Source organism: Hemicordylus capensis, chromosome 3, assembly GCF_027244095.1.
Source record: "Hemicordylus capensis ecotype Gifberg chromosome 3, rHemCap1.1.pri, whole genome shotgun sequence".
Taxonomy (NCBI): Eukaryota; Metazoa; Chordata; class Lepidosauria; order Squamata; family Cordylidae; genus Hemicordylus; species Hemicordylus capensis.
The window spans coordinates 213906024-213927145 of NC_069659.1; the positions used below are offsets into that span (position 1 = coordinate 213906024).

Consider the following 21122-nt stretch of genomic DNA (forward strand, 5'->3'; position numbering starts at 1 on the left):
TTATCTTTTCTGATTATTTAAATGTATCTCATTTTCTATGCTAAGCCACAGAAATGGAAGCCTAAGGCCTTCATTGCAGTGGTCAAAGCCGTTGCAGTTTATCTCTTTCTCCATGCTTGGTGCTCCTGAAGCTTTTATAGTCACAGTTGGTTAGTTTCCCTAAAAGATCTTAGTACACACTCAGAGGCTGAATACAATGTTGATTCAATCAGGTTCATTTCAGACGGATGAATCATTCTGTTAACTAAAGCTTCCAACAGCCCTCCCACTATAAAGCATTAATGTCACTTCTATAAGGCCCCTTTTCCATTTGCATTATAAACATATGTTGAATTTCAGTTAGTTGTCCTCAGATTGCCTCTTCCTCCCCAACCACAGGCAGTGCTTTTATGCATCTCTGAAAAGAATTTATAGTGAATGTGTGGGTGGTGGGGGTGGGTGGTGGGTGAGTAGGACTGTGCCATCTAACACTTGTTGATCAGCTGTACACAGCCTCTGCACAAACAAGCTATATATATGCAGGCTCTGTCCATAAGACTGGGAATCCTCCAGAAAGCAGGAGCCTCCATTGTGCAGGGAGTGTCTGTGTGAGTACAAGTGTGTATGTAGGTTCTGCACACAGGCACAATCCATGCTGGGAGGTTTGGGGCAGGTAATGAGGACATGATCCCGCTTTCCTCTCCATGCACTTATATATTGTGAAAAGGGCTCATGTCTTGCCCCAGTTGCCCCCCCCCCCATTGCAGAGTAAGCAACGCACATGTAAACTAGTGCTAGAGAGCAGCAACTCAGTCTTGGGCTGGTTATTTCAGATTATATGGATTTTGTCCTTCCTCAGGCTGCAATTTATGGCCATGTGCAGCTCTCCTCTCTGACTGCCTTTTCCATTCCTGTTTTAATTCCTTTCTTGGGGTCTTCCCTCTGGCTTTCCCCATCCCTCTTCCCCTCATTCCTATGGATGTTACTGGGACCTGTTGTGTCTTCAGGCCTCTATCTCTTCCTTCAATATCCTTTTGTCTGTTATGTCAATATAAGCAGCTCCATCCATGCAACTCTTTGGCTTTCTATGATATTAGGAAAACTCAGTCTATTTTGTCTAGAGGCCTCACCATCTCTATCACAGTACCTTAGTATGTTACAATATAGATGGAGGGGACAAAGGAAAGACCCAGACCATTCATAACTGATTTCTACTTTTATGCTTTGATTGGAAATCTTGCCCACTGACTCATTAAATTCCATAGCCATATGGCAGTGATAAAGCATAACCAACAGCCTAGAAATGCACACATACAAAAAGCAGTAATTCAAATAAGGAGATACTGCTGAAGTCATAAATTGCAATAGCAGAAAACATCAACAATGCTGCCATGGTAAATTACTGATGTGTTTTTCTTTCAATATGTTGCTTTTACCAAACAAACAAACAAACCCAAAACACCACATAATCTATGCTCTTCAAAATAGGGAAAACAAATGGAACTGCATTTTATATACGTTAAACATAATATAGTTGTGCTCTGAAACATGTAAAATCTGAGCAAAAGCAGATGTTCTTGGAAACTGATTGGTTCTGTCAAAAAGAATTATTTTTAAAAGCTGCTATCCAGTAAACTAGTGGTAATGATATGCAGAACATTATATACTCTATGGGCTCTAATAAAGGTTGAAGAAGGAGAATTCAGGGGGTAGGTGTTGCAGCTCTAAGATCAAAGCATTCAAAATGTAGGTAGATTAAAACAACTGTCTTGAGCAATTCTGTATTAGTGAGTCTAGCAGGGATGGCCCTTCTATGAGGCAGGGTGAGGCATTCACCTCTGGCGCAAGCGTGAGACACAGTGTAGCAAGCTTTGAACCATCATTGTCATGGGTGCCACCTCATGGACCTCCCTGCTGCCCTTCCTCACCTCACTGGGACATGCTGTTCATTTCCCCTTCCTTGGCCCACTGGGATGTACCTCCCCCCCCGCCTCCGCCGGCAACACAAGCTAGGAATGCCCATGTCAGTACTGCCTGACCTGGTGACATAGTCTGAGAGTGCTCATATGATGTGGCTGCTGCCATGGCAGCATGGCCTGAGAATGCTGAGCAGCTATAGATTGTGGGGCTGCCTCTGGCAGCAAAGTGTCTTGGATGGACCACTCTGGTCCTGGAGTCTAGAATAGAGATAAGCAATTGGCAACCCATGGGATCATTCTGACCCCAGGGGCTTTCCATCTGGCTTCAACATATTTATTTCACAGAAACAGACCCTACTTTCCTCCAATCACAGCCCAAAGTAGGAAATAAAATATGTATGAAAAATCCAGGATAAAGTATAAAATGCCACTACTACATACCAGCTAATGTACAAAATTATATACTAAGAGCAACAGATGAAAACATCCATCAAAAGATAATCCTTTAAACAAGTCTTTGATGCCATGGAGCTCTTTATTATACACCTTAACAACTTTCTCTTGCGGAAGCCAAGACACAGGATGGTCAACGGGTTCTTTAATTTTATTCTTCCCAGTGTTAACAGTAAAGAATAATTGGCAGAGAGCCCTGCCCTTACATTTTGGATACTCATTCCATGATACAAGCAAAGGGACATAGGAAGCTGCCTTCTACCGATTCAGTCTCTTGGTCCATCCTGCTCAGTATTGTCTATACAGACTGGCAGTGGCTTCTCCAAGGTTGCAGGAAGGAGACTCTCTCAGCCCTATCTTGGAGCTGCCAGGGAGGGAACTTGGAACCTAGATGCTCTAGAGTGGCCCTGTCCCCTAAGGGGAATATCTTACGGTACTCACATATAGTCTCCCATTCAAATGCAAACCAGATGGACCCTGCTTAGCAAAGGGGGCAATTCATGCTTGCTAGTACAAGCTCTCCTGGAGAGCCCCCAGGAGAGGGTTAAAGCTCTAATGGAGAGCTTTACCCTCTCCAGTAGTAGCACCAGAAAAACAAAATTGAGGGGACAAATTGCATAGAAGGGGCAAAGTACATTTATGGGTGGCCAAGCTATGTCCCACATATTATATTTCTGAAACAAATATGGGGGCAGGGGAAGGCAAGCCACTGGTCAGGGGGTGTGTGCGCTTGCCCACCCATTCCCCGCTCTGCCCTTGACCTTTTCTCTCGCTTTCTTCTTCTTCTCCCCCCACCCTGTGAACAGCAATAGGAGCTGGTCAGTTCAAGTATGTAAACTGCTTCCCGAGTCTCTGATGCTGTTAGAACCAGGTCTAGGCTCATGCTGGAGCAATTTAGTGGGCACAGCCAATTAGTGCATGAGCCAGGCCCTCAAATTTTGGTCATCTCTACCATCTCAGGGGATGAATGCTCATAGTGATTTTTTGGCAGCATCTGCCCACCACACCCAGAGATAGGGGTGTGCGCGGAACTTGTCTGGTTGGTTCGGTTCCGGGTCTGGCCAGACAAGGTCCAGTCCAGTTCCGCCACCAAACCGGTTTGTGAAACCAGGCTGAACTGGTTTGCAGGCTGGTTTGGGGGATATACTTGTAAAGAGGAATCTGGCGAGGATTGTTGCACCCACAATTTTCTCTGTGTTATCATCCCTTCTTTATCCCTCCCTGTAAATGATTAGGGTAAAATTACAGTAATTTTTGCACAGAGGAAAGTTAGGGTAACAATAGTATTACACTACTATCACCTGTCCATCTCTGAGGACATAGACCTTGTCAAAAATCTTAATGAACCCTTTCTCACGGGCTTGAGGCTGGGCTGTGGGGAAGGTGGGTTAAACCTACCTTCCCTGCAGATGATCAATCTGCTGTTGCTCTCTTAACCTCATTTTAAAGGGAGGCTTGATAAGCAGATTTGCTGCCATGGTGCCGATCCCAGTGGTTCACACGCACATGCAAAACTGGGCTGGGCTTCCTTAGCCAAATTTTGCATGTGTGAGTGAATAGCCTCTATGAGTATTCACCCCCCTAGATGGTACTGACGAGGCCTGTGTGCGGGTGCAAAATTTGGAATTGGGTCAGTCTTTATCTCATCTGGTCCCAGAAATGTTGGTTCAGGGTCCGTTGAACCCCTCCGATTTTCAGGAAGAGTTTGGATTTGTGGCAGGATCGGGTCAGGAATGGGTTCGGAGTTGGACAAAAACAATTAACTTTTAAAAGTAATTATGATACTGTGAATCCGAAAGAAAACTAGCACAACACCAGAGGGTCTCAGGGGAAGTGAAGTAACACCAGAGAGTCTAAAGGGAAGTTACCTCACACCAGAGGATTGCAAAAGAATCGGCTGGTGGCTGCAAATGTGTGTGAAAATTGGGTTAAAAACACTGATTAAAAAATAAGATAAGGATGGGTGGGCAGGCAGGTGGGCAGATAGAGAACTGAAGATGGGTCCCCAAGATCATTTTTAAAAAATCAACAACCATCTCATCACCATTTGGGGCTTCCGATCTCACCTGGAGTGCTTATGTTTCAGAATCTCAGATTCAGACTCTTTCCACACCCCTCCAAATTTTGTAAAATCAGACATGGTCTGATTTTACCAATCCAATTTTGCACAGACCTAGTACTGACCACCCGAGCTCAGTGGTGGATTAACGGAGAGGCAGAGTAGGCATTTGCCTCCGTTGGCAAAGTTTGAGGAGCAGCAAATTTTCCCCCTCAAATTTTGCTGCCCCTCTCTATGGGCAGCGGCGGCTGCAGCAAGGGTGGAGTGGGTGGGGAGAAATTCCCCCCTTTTACCTTATTATAAAAAAAGGCAAACCATTTTTGTTTAAGGTAAAAGGGCGGCAAAAAGCTTAATCTGCCTCTGCCCCAGATAGCTCATGTATTAAATGCTGCTGGCCCTTCTTGCCTTACTCAATTCAAAATCTGGACTTTTGCTCCAGTTAAAAAATAATTGCCAACCAGAGCTTTAGAGAACATTGGATTTTTTAACATTTTATATCCCCCTCCACGGAGCCCAGAGCAGTGCATTACATACTTAGGTTGCTCCTCACTACAATCCTGTAAACTAGGTTAGGCTGAGAGAGAAGTGACTGGCCCAGAGTCACCCACCAAGTCTCATGGCTGGATGGGGATTTGAACTCGGGTCTCCCTGGTCCTAGTCCAGCACTCTAACCACTACACCACGCTGGCTTTCAGTTCTGGTAGGATGGTTAGAAAGCTAGGACTTTTCTAAGATCAGAAGATATGAAGTATAAGACAAGGTGATTCTGCAGTGGTAAATTCCTAGGCATTTTCCTTCTGGATCACTATATATTGCTACATAATTCCAAAAACTAATATCACTTTAGAAAGGTTGGTTTCAGCAACACTGAAAGTGCAATCCTAGCGTTTTGAAACTGAAAGAGAATAATCTTCACAAAGATGAATAGGTTTTGAATGCTACCAAAGTTCACACAGCATAATCCATCTTGTTTCCAAGCTCCTATGTGTCCTGAATATAGCTAGGTTGTACAACATCATGCTTGCCTTGCAATCTTCTGGAAATTGTGCTGGCATATTCTGAACACCCTGCCTTAAAAATAACCACAAAGCTAACATGGATGTACTTTCCACTTCTCTAGAATAAATTCACTTTCTAACATTTGTCACCCTCCAGCATGAATAAGAAATAGAAACTCAGGATGGGATATGCCAATAGAAGCAACTTTGATTCTTAACGGCTGAAGTCACCAAAGGCAGGAACCAACCCAAAGGTGTCTCTGAGTGCACTTTTCTTACTTCTTCCCATATAAATGAACTATTGCCATTTGCATCAGGAAGAGCAAAATGAATACACATTTGCAATGAGGGTAAAACCTACCTTCCACTGATAGACCACATTGATCAGACCATACATTGTCCAGACCATACTTGCGGAAAGTTGCAGACTCATGCCTCACGATTTAATATTATCAAAACCTCATTGGATTTGTTTTCTTCCTTAAGAGTAACATTCTTAATAACAGAGACAGAGACTGAGATCTTCCAGGTGAATGGAACAAAAGTGTGTTGCTACAGACACACAGGGGTGCTGCTAGGTAATTTTGGAGCCCAAACCTGAAGTGCTTTGGAGTCGTCCCCACCCCCTGCCCACACACTGCTTGAGGGCTTGAGAGGGGTCGGGGGCAAGTTAAATCTTTTTTTAAAACCTTTTTTCAACCGCCACTCCATGGTGGGGATGGGAGCTGTGCAGCATAGTGGGGAGGCCCCCCAGAACATTTGGAGCCCCGCCAGAGACAGGAGGGCACGGACCAAATTCCCAAGATCCATGGCTAAGTGCGCCTCTGCAGACACACTTAGAGCATGTGACTGAATACAGGGTGGCCATGGCTGAGTATTCAAACGGTACATGTGACAATGTGGAAGGACTGAACAAGCTCACTGACAGGATTTTAACCAGATACCTTGCACAAATGCAGTGTTAGGTTGTCAGTCACTCTTCCCAGAACTGACTCTTATTCCTTTCTTCCTCCCCTCTACTTCTGCCTACCCTCTACTCTTGTTATTGGCCAACCTGTTGCTTTCTCTGTCTTCTTGTTATCTTGAGCCTCCCCAGAATATATTGTCAGTACTTACTGCTGCTTTCTCCTTTTGGTCTCACAGTATGGTTGATAGATCAGAGGGATCAAGGGCTTTGACCTGGTAGACAAAACTGTCTTTTAACTGCTTTATCTTCTAGTGCCTGTGAGCTTCACTGGCACATCTCAAAGAGTGCAGATGGCACTGTGGTCACAGAATTATGTTTCGTCTCCTCCAAGAATGTTTAAACTAAGGTGCAAACCAGTAACCACTTTTCATATGGTGGCCATACAAAAAGCCCCACATAATGAGGCTGTTCTCATGTCCAGGCAAAACCGGGCTAGGGAAGCCCAGCCCAGTTTTGCCTGGGTGTGAGAACTGCTGGGAGCCCACAGCTGTTGGAGACAGCATGGCAACAAAGCCTCAAGGGAGCCCCGGCTGTTAGCTTGGGTTAACATCGTGTGTCAGTGCTGCATGGCTCCATGCAACACCCACACACAGCAGCCTCCCAGCCGCCATTGAATCACTCCCCATAATGCACTGGGAACTCATGCTGTGCATTATGGGAGTTCCAGGGGCCTCCTGGCCCCCCAACCACCTTGCTGCTGGCAAAAGCCAGCAATTGTCTGGGTGGGCAATTCGCCCACCCAGCAACAAGGAAAGGATTGTCTGTGGGGGAGGTAAGCTTTTTGAGGCTTCTTCCTGTTGCCCCTTCAAGCCCTTCTCACAGATTGTGAGAAAGGGCTCAGTGACTTGAACCAAGTGGAGAATTGTTTGTCTAGCTGTTGGGTGCACAGGGAGCTGAGTGTGTATGGTGTGTATTGTGCACTACAGTACTAAGACAGAAATACTTAATTCTGCAGCCTATAAATCATGCAGATGAGGCACATTTGCCTTACTTCTTTAGCTTGCATATTCTTGCATTATTTGTCTCTGCTAATCCTGAAGAGGTATAACGACCTGAAACCTGCACTCTGGCTACTGAAAATACTACTTAGTCAATCCTCTCAGACATATGAGCTAGAAATTGCTTTTTTAAAAAAAGAAAAAGAAGAAGAAGAGATTCTGGGGGAAACTCAGTTGGGCAGCCATGATTATTGCCCTTCTATAGCTGCTCTGAAGTGGGAAGTTGGGGGCAAGGGCATAGGTAGTTTACTGTGTAAATGGAGCCCACAGATCACTGTATGACTTCATGCAGTTTGAACTGTGATGTATCTGCAAATTGATAATACATTGCAAAAAACTGCCATCTTTATGTGCTTAGATGTGCAGCCAGCCTACTAATGAGGCGTGGCGAGGAGGTAGCCACCTCAGGTGACAGATTGCCACAGGTTTTAAATTAGCCACTGCCACCTCTGGTTGCCTGCCTCACCTACCACTTCATTGTTGAGTGGCCACCCCACACACTGGCAGTGGTGGTAGTGTTGCAATGACCACTGTCGCTGCTATTCATCTTCCTCCTCCTCCCTCTCATCTGTCCCACTCCCTGCCATTTGAAAAGGCAGGGGGTGGACTTGGAGCAGAAGGAAGTATGAGGCCTTGCCTTTTCACACGGTAGGGAGGGGAATAGACAAGAGGGAAGAGGATGATGAGTCCAAGTTCATCCATCTTCCCCCTTCCCATTCAGATGTTTTACTCTGAAAAACTAACATTTAAAAACCCCATCAATATGTGTCTGAAAAGCAAAATAGGGGAGATTTATCAGGTAACTGCAAATACGGGCGTCAGGAGTTTATGCAGCAGTGGAATAATTTATTTTTGTCAGTTTCCTCTGGATTACTTTCTGCCCCCCACCCCCTGCCAATTATTTTTTTTAGTGATTTGGGCCTGCATATCTATGAAAGTGTTGGCTTCCCCTCTATCACCCCTAGCCTTCTTTTAAAGCAGATTGTGTGAGCTATTGCTTCATAGATCTTGATTTTCTTCTTCTTCTTTTCTTCTAAAGAGCTTTATAAATGCTTCATTCAGTTTACAGCAGGGGAAGAAAAACAGGGAAACAAATGAAGTGTGCTCTAAACATTATTTTATAAACTGTGGGGCATTGTCTTAGTCTGAAATGCTTGGGTATCCTCCTAGTTGCCATGGTGAGAAAGAGAAATGGCTCAAACAAATTCCTGTGGAGAACACCTTTTTATCAAGCGAAAATCATCATTCAGTGGACCCCTGTGCTTAATAACTCATGAAAACATTTGTAGGCATTTTCAAAGGCTGGGGTGATGTTTTCACAAAGGTTCGTCTTATTCCATTGAACTGACTATACACATCACTGAAAAGCAGAAGCTGTAGTAATGCCATTTCCTCCCCTTCTGTGTGAATGTGGGTGAGGGCACTGGACCTTAGTAAGGCAGAATCCTCTTATGGGGAGGGACAGTAGATCAGTGACTGACCACAAGCTTTGCATGCAGAAGGTCCCGGTTCATCCCCAGCATTTCCATTTAAAGAATTTCAGTTAGCCAGGCTAGGGGAAAATCTTTGCCTGGCAGAGAGCTGCTACCAGTTAGAGAAGGCAGGCAGTACTCAGCTAGATGGACCAGCGGTCTGACTCATTGTAAGGATGTTCGTAAGTGTGTGACGGCATGGCTGATAAAGTAGTAATTAAGTAAAGTAAGTAAATCCTTTATTACAGTCTCTGACCAGATACAGTTAAAGAAGCAAGATGATGACTATTTGTCACCAGTAAAGATTTTGGATTATTATTGCATATTCTTGATATGTCAGTATCATTATATTCTTCATATATATGTATTACTTGAGAACAATCTTGGATGAATAGCCATTACACTCATTATGAATAGTTTGCATGGCGATCTGTGTCACTAGAACGTTATTCTGATTAGATTATTTATTCCACTATTCTTTTTCTTGGTTTTTGATCACTTATTTTCGGGTTGCTTCTTGGTGAGCATAGTGGCAGGGTTTGGGAGTTCGGAGGCATTTTTTTCCTCCCTGCCTTACTTGGAGCTTTTGGACTCCTTTGGATCCATTGCTCTGCTGGGCATTATGGGTGTTGTAGTTTGGGTGCTCTCTCCCCCACCCCTGCAATTGTGTATCTGGCCACTGAACATCATTGGCCTGAGGGCCTTTGGGGGCTTTATTGGGAGCTCTCTGGGGGGAGTTCAGGGGCTGGTTGCCTCACCACTCTGTCCTGTCTGGGGTTCCTTGGGGGTGGTTTGTTGCCTGGGGATCCTGGTTGTGCCTTTTGACTGTTGGCTTATGACTGTGGGGGCAGTGGGTTCAAATTTTGGTATTCCTTGGTCTGAGGGCGGGTCCTTCTGGGGTGCCTAACAAGGCTAGAATGCACACCAGGGAATCTGTGCCAAGATGCTGAAAGCTTTATCTAACAGGTTGGCTGCACTTAAGGAGGAAGGACAAGACCAAGGATCTGTGCCAACAGACCTGGGTGATTGTGACTCACTGCCTCTGGTGGCATCTGCACCTGAGACCCCGGCAGCTTCACCTATAGTGATGCCACCAACCCCTGATGTGACACCATTGGAAACACTGACCCCAGCCCCTTCAGGTGAGGTAGAAGGGGACCCACCAAAGTTTGTTGCTGGGCCGTGGCCCATGTATCTCTGGTCTTGGTCACCATTGGCTGGCTGGGGTGACAGCCCATTCTGAGGCCCAACTGCAATGCAAGGGTGGCCTGGTGGTGCTTACCCTGGACAACTCAGGGGGATCCTATCTCCCTATGGTTCCTGTGAGCTGGTTTGGCAGGGCACTGCTGGTTCTGGGCAGGGGCCAACTACACTGGAGGTGGATGAGGCTTATCCCATGGGAGTTGTTCCTTCACCACGACATTCACCTTTTGGGGCCATGGGCCTCCTGCTGGGGGAATCACCTGTTGCTGGCTACCAAGGAAGAGATCCTTAAGGGTGAATATGTTGAAATATTTGAGTTATTGTTCAGGGAATCAGAAGGTAAGCCCAAGGAGGGAGATCAGAACAAAGAGCAGGAGGCAACCAAGCACAAACCAGTTGAGAAAACTTGGAAAAATTGGTTGTCGGGATTCACCATCTATATGGGGGTGATCCTACAGGCACAACCAGCTAGGGGCCCGGCCCTTGTATAATACATGGACATCATACATCAGGGTTTTATGGACTTTGCAGGCTCCTTGTGGGCCTGCTATGATGAAAATTTTCATGAGGCCCACTTTAGATCTGGGATGCCCCCCTTAATGAGCTTTGACTCCTCATAATGCCACCTTCGTGACCAGTCACTGGCAAGCAAGCGGACAGTGGCTGCCTGCTTTTGAAGCCTTCCAGCTCTTCTAGCACATTGGGCTTCAGCTATCAGTGAGTTCAACCCCACTCGGTATGCCAGGAATACAACAGTAGGGGGTGCCCTTCCAAGACACCATGCCAATTCCGGCACGCGTGCAGTCTCTGTGGTTCAAAGCACCCCAGTTCTACCTGTGACAGGGCATGGGGCTGGGGTGCAGGTGGTAGGTGATGGCCAGCCAATCAACACAAAGGGCCCACCCCTGACACCTCCTGGAAAAGGCTCCCAGCCCAATCAACCTAAGGGTCCTGGCTGAACTGTTGGTGGGTTATCTAGACAAACGGACCACTGCTTTTCTGTTAAAAGGTTTTAGGGAGGATTTTGGGATCCTGTCAATTTCCCGCCATGAGGCCTTCTATGCACCCAGTTCATGGTCTGTTGTGGGAATGGAGGAGGTGGTGATGAAGAAGATCAACAAAGAGGTAGCTGTGGATAGAGTGCTACACATTTTCACCTTCCCCACATTCCACACCTGCACATTTCTCCACTTGGGTGGTGCCTAAAAAGGCACTGGGTGATTCACTACCTGTCTTACCCCAAGGGCTCCTCCGTGAATGATGGCATTCTGGAGGAGCTGTGTTCAGTGTGATAGACCTCATTTGATGAGGCGGTGCAGGTTGTGCAGAGATGTGGCCCTGGGGCTGTCCTTGCTAAATGTGCCATTGAGTCAGCCTTTCACCTGCGGCCCATTCACCCAAGATATTTTGACCAATTGGGCTTCGCCTTCGAGGGCCGGTTTTACGTGGATAGAGCGCTCCCTATGGGGTGCTCTATTTCATGTGCCGCTTTTTAGGCATTCAACACATTTTTGGAATGGACTGTGTGGCGTAGGGCTGACAACAACAACAACAATAATAATAATAATAATAATAATTATTATTATTCCATTTCTATACCACCCTTCCAAAAATGGCTCAGGGCGGTTTACACATTACAGAAATAATAAATAAGATGGATCCCTGTCCCCAAAGGGCTCACAATCTAAAAGAAACATAAGATCAACACCAGCAACAGTGGATAGGGCCAGTTACTCTCCCCCTGCTAAATAAAGAGAATCACCACATTAAAAGGTGCCACTTTGCCAAGTTAGAAGGGGTGTAATGACACGGTGCGCTTTCTTGATGACTTCCTTTTTGTTGGTTCCCGAGATAGTGGTTGTTACCTCATGCTGCTGGGTTGTTTTTTTCTGCTTGACTCAGGAATTAGGGGTTCTCCTTGCCCAGGGAAAGAATGAGGGGCCATCCACCTGCTTACCTTTTGGGGTATGAAACTCAATACAGTCACTCAGTACAGCTGTCTGCCTGAGGAGAAGCTTATGGCCCTTCGTTATCTCCGCGGTGCTTTGGGGAGGGCCAGGAAGACCACTCTGAGAGAGTTAGAAGTGATATTGAGGCATCTTAATTTCACTTGCCAAATTGTGGCCCTAGGACATGCTTTTTTGTGGTGGTTGTATGAAGTCACACGTGGGATTCAGGCACCACATCATAGGCTACATATTACTGAGGGTATGCGGGCAGATTTTGCAGTTTGGGACACTTTTCTGAGGGAGTTTAATGGAGTTTCTTTCTGGAGGTCAGAGCAGCTCCTAGAGGCCAAGCTCCAGGTGCAGTCAGACACAGTGGGTGCCTTCAGTTTTGGGGTATATTTCCGGGGGTGATGGTGCTCTGCCCGATGGCCTTGCCAGTAGTTGGAGAGTGGGGTGATGAGAGATCTTACTTTTCTGGAACTGTTTCTCATCATTGTGATGGTCTTCCTGTGGGCTGGGGAGTTCAGCAACTCCATGGTCCGCTTCTGGTGTGACAACCAGGTGGTGGTCCAGGAGGTGAATTCTCAGACCTCGCGTTCCGCTCGGGTGATGTTGAGGGCTTTCGTTCTTCACTGCTTGCAGTATAGCATTCTTTTTTTGGCCTACACATTCCTGTACTTCAGAATGACATCACCAACATCCTATCTCGTTTCCAGGTAGGGCGGTTCAGGGAATTGGCTACGGGGGCCAGGCGGAAGCCGGAAATGATGCCAGAGTCCCTTTGGAGACTTGGAAAGTAGAAGCCCACAGGGAAGCCCAATGTGTCTCTTGCTCCCAGTATTGGGGCTAGCTATGCATGAAAGGCAGCCACTTTCAGTTCATTTAGGCAGCAGATGGGCATGCAGGAGCACTGGCCTGTCCCACCCGATCACCTTATATGGTATTTGGTACATCTACTTCTACTACTATGCATATTTATATACTGCTCTTCAACCAAATTCTCCAAGCAGTTTACACAGAAAAATAAATAATACATAAATAAGATGGTCCCCTGTCCCCAAAGGGCTCACAATCTAAAAGAAACACAAGGGAAACACCAGCAACAGCCACTGGAGGGATGCTGTGCTGGTGTTGGATAGGACCAGTTGCTCTTCCCCTGCTAAATATAAGAGAATCACCACTTTTAAAGGTGTCTCTTTGCTTAGTTAGCAGGAGGCTAATCTACACTCCTTGGGGCGGGCAGCTTCTACATTTTCAGATTACGTGGCTGCCTTGTCATTTGTCTCGGGCTAAGGGGGTTAGTGACTGCACTAGGGACAGCAGGGTGCAGTGCATGTTGGAGGGGTGGGCCAGAGAGCTTCCCCCGCCCCCAGACCAATGACAGCCTGCAGCATTGGGACCTTTCCTTTTCTAGTGCAGGGGTGACGCCACTGCTGTGTAATTCTAAGACCAACCAGAGAGGTAGGGGACAGAAGATTTACCTGGCTCAATCAGAAAATAGTCTTATCTGCCCTGTCCAGGCCCTGCACAAGTACATAGCCTTTGAACCCGAACACACACACACCCCAGTGGGGGCTGTCTCATGGTGCACATGGATCACCTACCTCTTGCCCAGTATCAGCTTTGGTCTGTGCTACGCAGGGCCCTGTTGAGCCGGGGGGGGGGGGGATTCACTTTTTAGGTTTGCACTCCTTTAGGATAGGGGCAGCATCTGCAGCTTGGAGTTTGGGCTTCTCTGATTCTGAGATCAAGCGAATTGGGCAATGGCGGTCCAAAGTTTCCTTGCATTACGTGCGCTGAGAGCATTTTCTTGTTTCCTGCTTTTTGCAAGTTATCAACTCTTGTTGGTCTCTTGGCAGGTGTTGGCAGAGGGGCGGCTCCTGTGAGTGTCTTGATACGCGACCACTCCATCGTGTTTTGGGCCTACAGATGAGCCAGCACCTCACAGATTGGATCCCAACTCTGTTTGGGAAAGTGTGCCAGTGTGTTCTGGCTGGGTATGCATGGGGTGCTGTGGAGCCAGTTGCTTCCAGCTTTGTGGGATTTTATGTTAGTTAAGGTTCCTCCCAGGTTCTTATAGTACATTTAGGGGATAATTATTTGGGCAGGAGAGCTGGCCTTTCCTTGATTCAGCAGGCTATGGAGGACTTTGCTTCCATCCATAATTGGTTGCCAGGGGTGGCTGTATTGTGGGTGGACTTGTTACAATAGAGAGTTTGGAGTGGGGTCCAAAGAGTGAGGGGAGTTGAGAGGGCCAGGAAAAAGATTAACACAGACATGGGTCATTATGTAACAGCTCAGAGGGGCTGCTTCATTTTGCAGCCTGGAATTTAAGAATCAAACCCTCACCTTGTTCTCCCAGATGGGGTCCATTTATCCGTGAAGAATTGTAACATTTACCTGTCCAACCTGCAGCGGGGGCTTGCTGAAATGGATAGGTGGGAAGGATAGGCCAAGCTAGGCTGACCTTCCTTTGTGGCAGGTGCAGTGTAGGCTGGGTGGATATTTAGTTGGGGTTTTGTATTGGTGAACACCCTAGGGTGTTAAAAGGTGAATAGTTCATCCACCCTTAGAAGCTCTGCAGCTCAGGGGCTGTGACTGACCATCACACCTGCTTCGGGGCTTCACAGGCCTTAAAGGCTGCGTGGCTTGCGGGAGGTGAAGCCCTAGAAGCTGCCCTGATCCTATGGGTTGGCATTGATGAGGAGGCAGCAGGTTTGCACTGCTTCCATCTTTGATCCAGAGTGTGTCTGAGGGGGCCTTGGGAGAAGACTGAAAAAGTCTGAACCAAGCCTTGTTAGGCCAGCACTGCAGGGGGTGGAGTTTTCTGTTCTCATCCAGTTCACCAATCGGCTATTTAATTTCCATAAAGTTCTGGCCCTTTTATAGCAAATGTGTCATCTTTGCGGCTGGGGTGTGTGGGGGCAATAGCAACATTTAAAGAAGGCATCCTCAGTGTTCTCTCAGAAGGCCAAACAGGGACAACTACTATGTACAGTTACCAGAAAATTAGTAAATAGGAATAGCTGGTTAGTATGCAGACTTAGGATATGTTTGTCTCCTTTAGAATGGCTTCATATCACTAATTCAGAGCATGCTAGATTTTGTGAACACAGTATTATGGTCCAAGAGGCATCTAGCTGGGTTGTTAAAGGGATTGCATAAATCCAGATGGTTTAATTGAAGCCTCTTGCTTTCCCTTCCATGCCTTTAGAGCTAAAAGGGTGACAACTTCTAGATGTCAATTGATAGGCACCAGAGCACCTACAACCATGACACTTTGATGCAGCACCATCTTCCTAGCACCATCTGCTGCTATTTGATAAATATAGAAAGGAATTTTTCTTAGCAAGCAAATCTTGGCAGAACTCGCTCTCCCTAGTAATTCAGGCAGCGCAGCTTCTGCACAGCTGCTTTCTGACAGGATGGCACTAGGAATGGGGCAGAGTACCACTGGGCTGGAAACGAGGGATGAGAGGATCTCCCTGTTCCCTGTGTTTCACATCTCTTCAATTCTGGTTTGACACAGAGAAGTGTTAAAATTAATTCTGAAACAGGAACATGCATGGTTTGCTACAGCTTTCAGTTTCTTCATTTGCAGCTTCCCCCCTTGGCATGTTACTTATGTGTGCATGTGCATTGATAAAGCAGTCTTGATGCAATCATATGCATGATTATGTATGATTATTCCTGTGGGGTATTTTAACGATGTGTATACATGCACTCCTGCACATTGGTAAACTGCCACACAAAAGAATCTTGATACCACCATGTGTTCTGTCACATCAAGTTTCGGTTTTTGCAGTGTTTGCCAATTTACGCACATACGGTGATACAGAAGAGAGAAAATACACAAGTAAGCTTAAGGAACTGAAAACTGGCAAACTGCACTTGCACATTGCTCTGCAGTAAATGTGGTAATGTAAAAGACATAGAATAATGGGGACATTGGACCTAGACAAAGACATAGAATAATTCTATGTAAAAGACAGAATAATTCACAACTGGTTCCTTTTTGGAAACAAGATTTTAGAACTCCAAAATCCAGGAAGAAATTCAGATGAAGAGAGCTTTGGGAGCAGCCCTAGCTAAAACCGTGGCTTCTACTGTTCGTTTCCAGAGGTCTCCAGCCATTGACTATCTCATGTACTGTATCTTCCTTCCTAGGATGCAGAAGATGCTTTTCATCCTGGGACTAGAATGTCTGTGAAGTGAGAGGTAAAAGCACCACCCCTTGATATGGAGTGAATAATGGAAGCTACACTTGCTGAATGTGTGTCAACAGCAGACCCATGTTTTTGTTTATTATTTTTTAAAAGGACAAGTTGTTTCCAGTGGTTTTTCCTCTGAGTTTCAAATGCATGTTTGCAAACATAAACATGGGAATGAGGGAGCCTGGGGAAATTTGGTATAAAACTGGTATGTAGTATAGTTATGCCTTCTAAACCACATGGAATACTTTAAACTACAGAAATATTTATCAGGGTTAATTTATTTCTCTGATCGTGGCTTATTAACATGCATTCATAATTGCTGGCTATCATTAAACAGTAGCTTAGGGAAATTAAGAGAGCTTTCTTGCTGAGTAATTAAAAACGGTTGGACATTTAAATACAGACCTTATACAGGGTGGATTTTTTATCATTTCTGAAACACCCAATCTAGGCCTGCTAAATGTTTCTCTTTTTTCTATGTAATATTTTATTAGTTTAAATCCATTATATAATCCCATATTTCCTTTCTCAAGCACAAGCTGGATTCGTGGATATAATCCAGATAAAGTTAGGCAAAAGTCATCTTGGTTTCAAAAGAAGAGTTAAACACAAGTTTACATATTCCCCAGTAAAATCAAGGGAATTTATGAAGGCTCAACTTTGGCTAGATATTCCCTTTATTTATAAATATTTTACATTTAAATTGAAAACAATGGACCATCAGGCAAACTCATGCAACCTTGATATCAATTTTAGAATAAAACTTTGATTTATAACAGAATAAAAGTTACTGCCTTTATATTCTTATATATTGGGTGCTCTCATTTCTCACATAGGAGGATGAGATAAGAAGACTCTCAGTGCTGGTCCATGGATTTTGCTGCATGAAGCAGAGCACCAAATTGTGTCCCCTCCCTCCTCTTTCCCCGTTATTTAAATCATACCCCCAGTTCCTTTCTTCTTTTAAACCCTCCCCCCTTCTTTCCTTTTCTGTTGGAAGGGGAAGAGAAAAAGCAACATGGTGCCATTTGGCCTTCCTTCCTCTGCAGGTCCTCCGTGAGCTGCTGTGCTGCCCCTGAGAACTGACCCTCAGTCTAGTACCTGAAATGGCCAGTTTCACCTTGCTCCATGGTAGGGCCAGCCCTGCCATGTCCTATTTGCTCATGTTCACTGAGCTGCACTAGGCCTACTCAATGGCATCTAGGTACCAGTTGCAGGGGAGTAACAGGAGGGGAGAGGGTATGCCCTCAATTCCTGCTTGTAGGCTCCCAGTGGTATCTGGTGGGCCACTTTGTGAAACAGGATGCTGGACTAGATGGGCGATGGGCCTGATCCAGCAGGGCTGTTCTTATGTTCTTATCAATCCACCTATGGCTGCCTGCACAGTAGGGATGTGCAAAACATTTCGAGCTCAAAACGGGTAATTTTGAATGTCCTGAGCTCAAAATAAGACAACCTTCAAATGAAGGGCTTGTTTTGAGCTTGTTTTGTGTTCTGAGTGCCATTTTGGAGGATTGTTTTTCTGGGGACAGCTGGTCTACCAATTGGGGTCGGCGGGTAGACCAGGCCTCCATTCTGGATTTAGCAAGTCGGCCCACCTCGGAGGGCTGGTCTACCTGATAGAATAGTCCCCTGAGGTGGGCTGATGCTGTCTGGGGTGGAGGCCTGGTCTACCCGTCTCATCCAGCAGGTGGACCAGTCTTCTGAGGTGGGCCAATGCACCAAGTCTGGGGCAGAGGCATTGTCTACCTCCCATTTCCAATTGGTATACCAGCTCTTCCCAGAAAAACAGTCCTCCAAAATGGTGCTCAGAATGCTTGAAACATTTCAAGTTTGATGAAACAATCAAAACAGCTGGCTTGATGACGGTTTTTCATCCAAAAATTGACCTCTCCTGATGATCTTAATGAGTGGTGGGGATCTTTCAGAGAAAAGCTTGTTCTTGGGCAACCCAGGCCTAAGTTGTTCAGGGCTTTAAAGGTGGTATTATTATTAATAATAATAATAATAATAATAATAAAACATTTTTATACTGCCCAAAACTTACATCTCTGGGCAGTTTACAACAGAATAAAAACAAAGTAAAACATTCGTTAAGACAAAAATGGTGTGTGGGGGGAACAGACTCATTACAACAATTTAAAATTTTTTAAATAATATTTTAAAACACCATTAAAACCACTAAAACAACATTAATTAAAAGCCTGGATGAAGAAATGTGTTTTTAAAGACTTTTTAAAAGCTGTCAGAGATGGGGAGGCTCTTATTTCACTATGGATTGCATTCCAAAGCCTCGGGGCAGCAGCAGAGAAGGCCCGTCCCTGAGTGGCCACCAGACGAGCCAGTGGCAGCTGCAGACGGACCTCTCCAGCAGATCTCAGTGGGCAGTGGGGTTCATGCCGAAGAAGTCATTCCCTTAAATACCTAGGGCCCAAACTGTTTAGGGCTTTATAGGTTATAACCAGCACCTTGTATTTTGCCTGGAAACATATCGGCAGCCAGTGTAGCTCCTTCAATACAGGAGTTATATGGTCTCTCCAAGATGACCCAGAGACCAGCCTGGCTGCCACATTCTGGACAAGCTGTAGTTTCCGCACTACGTACAAGGGCAGCCCCACATAGAGCGCATTACAGTAATCCAGTCTGGAGGTTACCAGCAGATGTACCACTGTTTTGAGGTCATTCACCTCAAGAAACGGACGCAGCTGGCGTATCAGCCGAAGCTGATAGAAGGCACTTCTGGCCACCGCCTCAACCTGGGACACCAGGGAGAGGCTCGGATCCAGAAGCACCCCCAGACTGCGTACCTGTTCCTTCTGAGGAAGTGTGACCCCATCCAGAAGAGGCAGATCAAAATCGTCTCTCGAGTTCCGACCCTGCACAATGAGTACTTCCGTCTTAGCCGGATTCAGTCTCAGTTTGTTATCCCTCATCCAGCCCACCACCGACTCCAGGCAGGCATTTAGGGAGGTTATGCCCTCTCCCGATGATGCTGACATGGAGAAATAGATTTGGGTGTCATCAGCATATTGGTAGCACCCTGCACCAAATCTCCTGATGATCTCTCCCAGCGGTTTCATGTAGATATTAAACAACACTGGAGACAATATGGAGCCCTGGGGAACACCATACAAAAGTTCAGATTTTGAAGAACAACAGTCTCCAATGGACACCATCTGGAACCTGCCCGAGAGGTAGGAGCAGAACCACTGCGAAGCAGTGCCTCCAACTCCGAACCCCCTCAGACGCTCCAGAAGGATACTATGGTCGATAGTATCAAAAGCCGCTGAGAGGTTCAGAAGGACCAAGAGAGTCACACTTCCTCTGTCAATTGCCAATTGGAGATCATCCATCAGGCCAACCAAGGCAGTCTCCACCCCATAGCCAGCCCGGAAGCCAGTTTGAAATGGGTCAAGATAATCAGTTTCCTCCAAGACTGTCTGGAGCTGTGAGGCCACCAACCTCTCAATTACCACGGAAGGTTGGACACAGGCCTGTAGTTGTTCAAGACCGAGGGATCCAGGGTAGGCTTCTTCAGAAGCAGTCTAATAATTGCCTCCTTAAGACAAGGAGGCATCCTACCTTCCCTCAGATATGCATTTATAATCACTACCAGGCCTTCTACAACAACCCCCCTGCCAGATAATATAAGCCATGTTGGACAAGGGTAAAGAGAACAGGTGGTAGGCTGCACCATTCCAATCAGCTTGTCCACATCCTCAGGGGTCACAAACTGGAACTGATCCAACCTAATCACACAAGAGGAGTCACTGGACACCTCCACATCAGACACTGAGGTAACTGTGGAGACGGAGTCTAAGTCGGCCCGAATACGAGAGATTTTCCCCACAAACATAAGAACATAAGAACAGCCCTGCTGGATCAGGCTCAAAGCCCATCTAGTCCAGCATCCTGTTTTGCACAGTGGCCCACCAGATGCCGCTGGAAGCCACAGGCAGGAGTTGAGGGCATGCCCTCTCTCCTGCCCTTACTCCCCTGCAACTGGTACTCAGAGGCACACCCTTGAGGCTGGAAGTGGCCCACAGCCCTCTGACTAGTAGCCATTGATAGACCTCTCCTCCATGAAGTCATCCAAACCCATGTGTTTAATGAAGAATTCATTAAACACATCACAACAGGTAATCGATGGTTCCAGATTCTGATTCAAGGGAGGAGGGGCACTCATAAGCCCTCTCACAACCCTGAACAACTCCGCCGGATGTGAACGTGCGTACGCAATACGGGCAGAAAAGAATCGCTTCTTTGCCGCACGTATGGCCTGAGCATAGGTCTTCAAATGAGCTCTATGTTGCAATCTGTTGGATTCAAGCTGAGTCTTTCTCCACTTGCGCTCCAGTCATCTACCTCGCCACTTCAGCCCCTGTAGTTCTTCCATATACCAAGGGGCCAGTTTTGAAGCGGGTCGGAGAGGACGCTTAGGAGCAATCATGTCTACTGCTCCAGTGAGTTTGCTGTTCCAATTCTCCACCAGGGCATCAACAGGATCACCAGCAGAGCCAGCACTAAATCCCTCCAAGGCTTCTTGAAATCCTTTTGGATCCAATAACCTTCTTGGGCAGATCATCCTAATAGGTCCCTCGCCCCTGTGAAGGTGGGAAGCGATTGTGAGTCTGACCTTAACCAGATGGTGGTCCATCCATGACAATGGGGAAATCACAGGATTCCCCACCCACGGAACACCACCCTGATCAGAGTGAAAGACCAAATCAAGCGTGTGACCAGCAAGGTAATGACCAGCACTGTATATTTCACCCAGAAACATACTGGCAGTCTGTGGAACTGTTTAAGCACAGGCATAATATTGTCTGGTTGATCACACTAGCCGAGTGGATGCCCTTAACATAGATTGCTATCACATGATCCTTATTGCATCATGGCAAATATAGTTCT

At 46.2% G+C, this 21122-nt stretch overlaps 2 protein-coding genes across 10 annotated transcripts in view; one reads left to right on the forward strand and one right to left on the reverse strand.

The window, feature by feature from the left end:
• The window catches only part of RASGEF1A (RasGEF domain family member 1A), a 349237-nt gene that overhangs the window by 162741 nt on the left and 165374 nt on the right, over positions 1–21122 (reverse strand). The window lies entirely within an intron of this gene.
• LOC128348917 (uncharacterized) overlaps positions 1–21122 on the forward strand; it is a 90286-nt gene that overhangs the window by 21771 nt on the left and 47393 nt on the right. For 3 of the 8 annotated variants that reach the window (XM_053304666.1, XM_053304667.1, XM_053304663.1), the window contains exons 2-4: positions 9812–9987; positions 13857–13994; positions 16165–16215. The gene's annotated coding sequence lies outside the window, so the exon portion shown is untranslated. Of the gene's footprint in view, positions 1–7031; positions 7148–9811; positions 9988–13856; positions 13995–16164; positions 16780–21122 lie in introns of those variants that run through there. The other 5 variants (XM_053304670.1, XM_053304669.1, XM_053304665.1 and 2 more) reach the window with 4 other exon arrangements.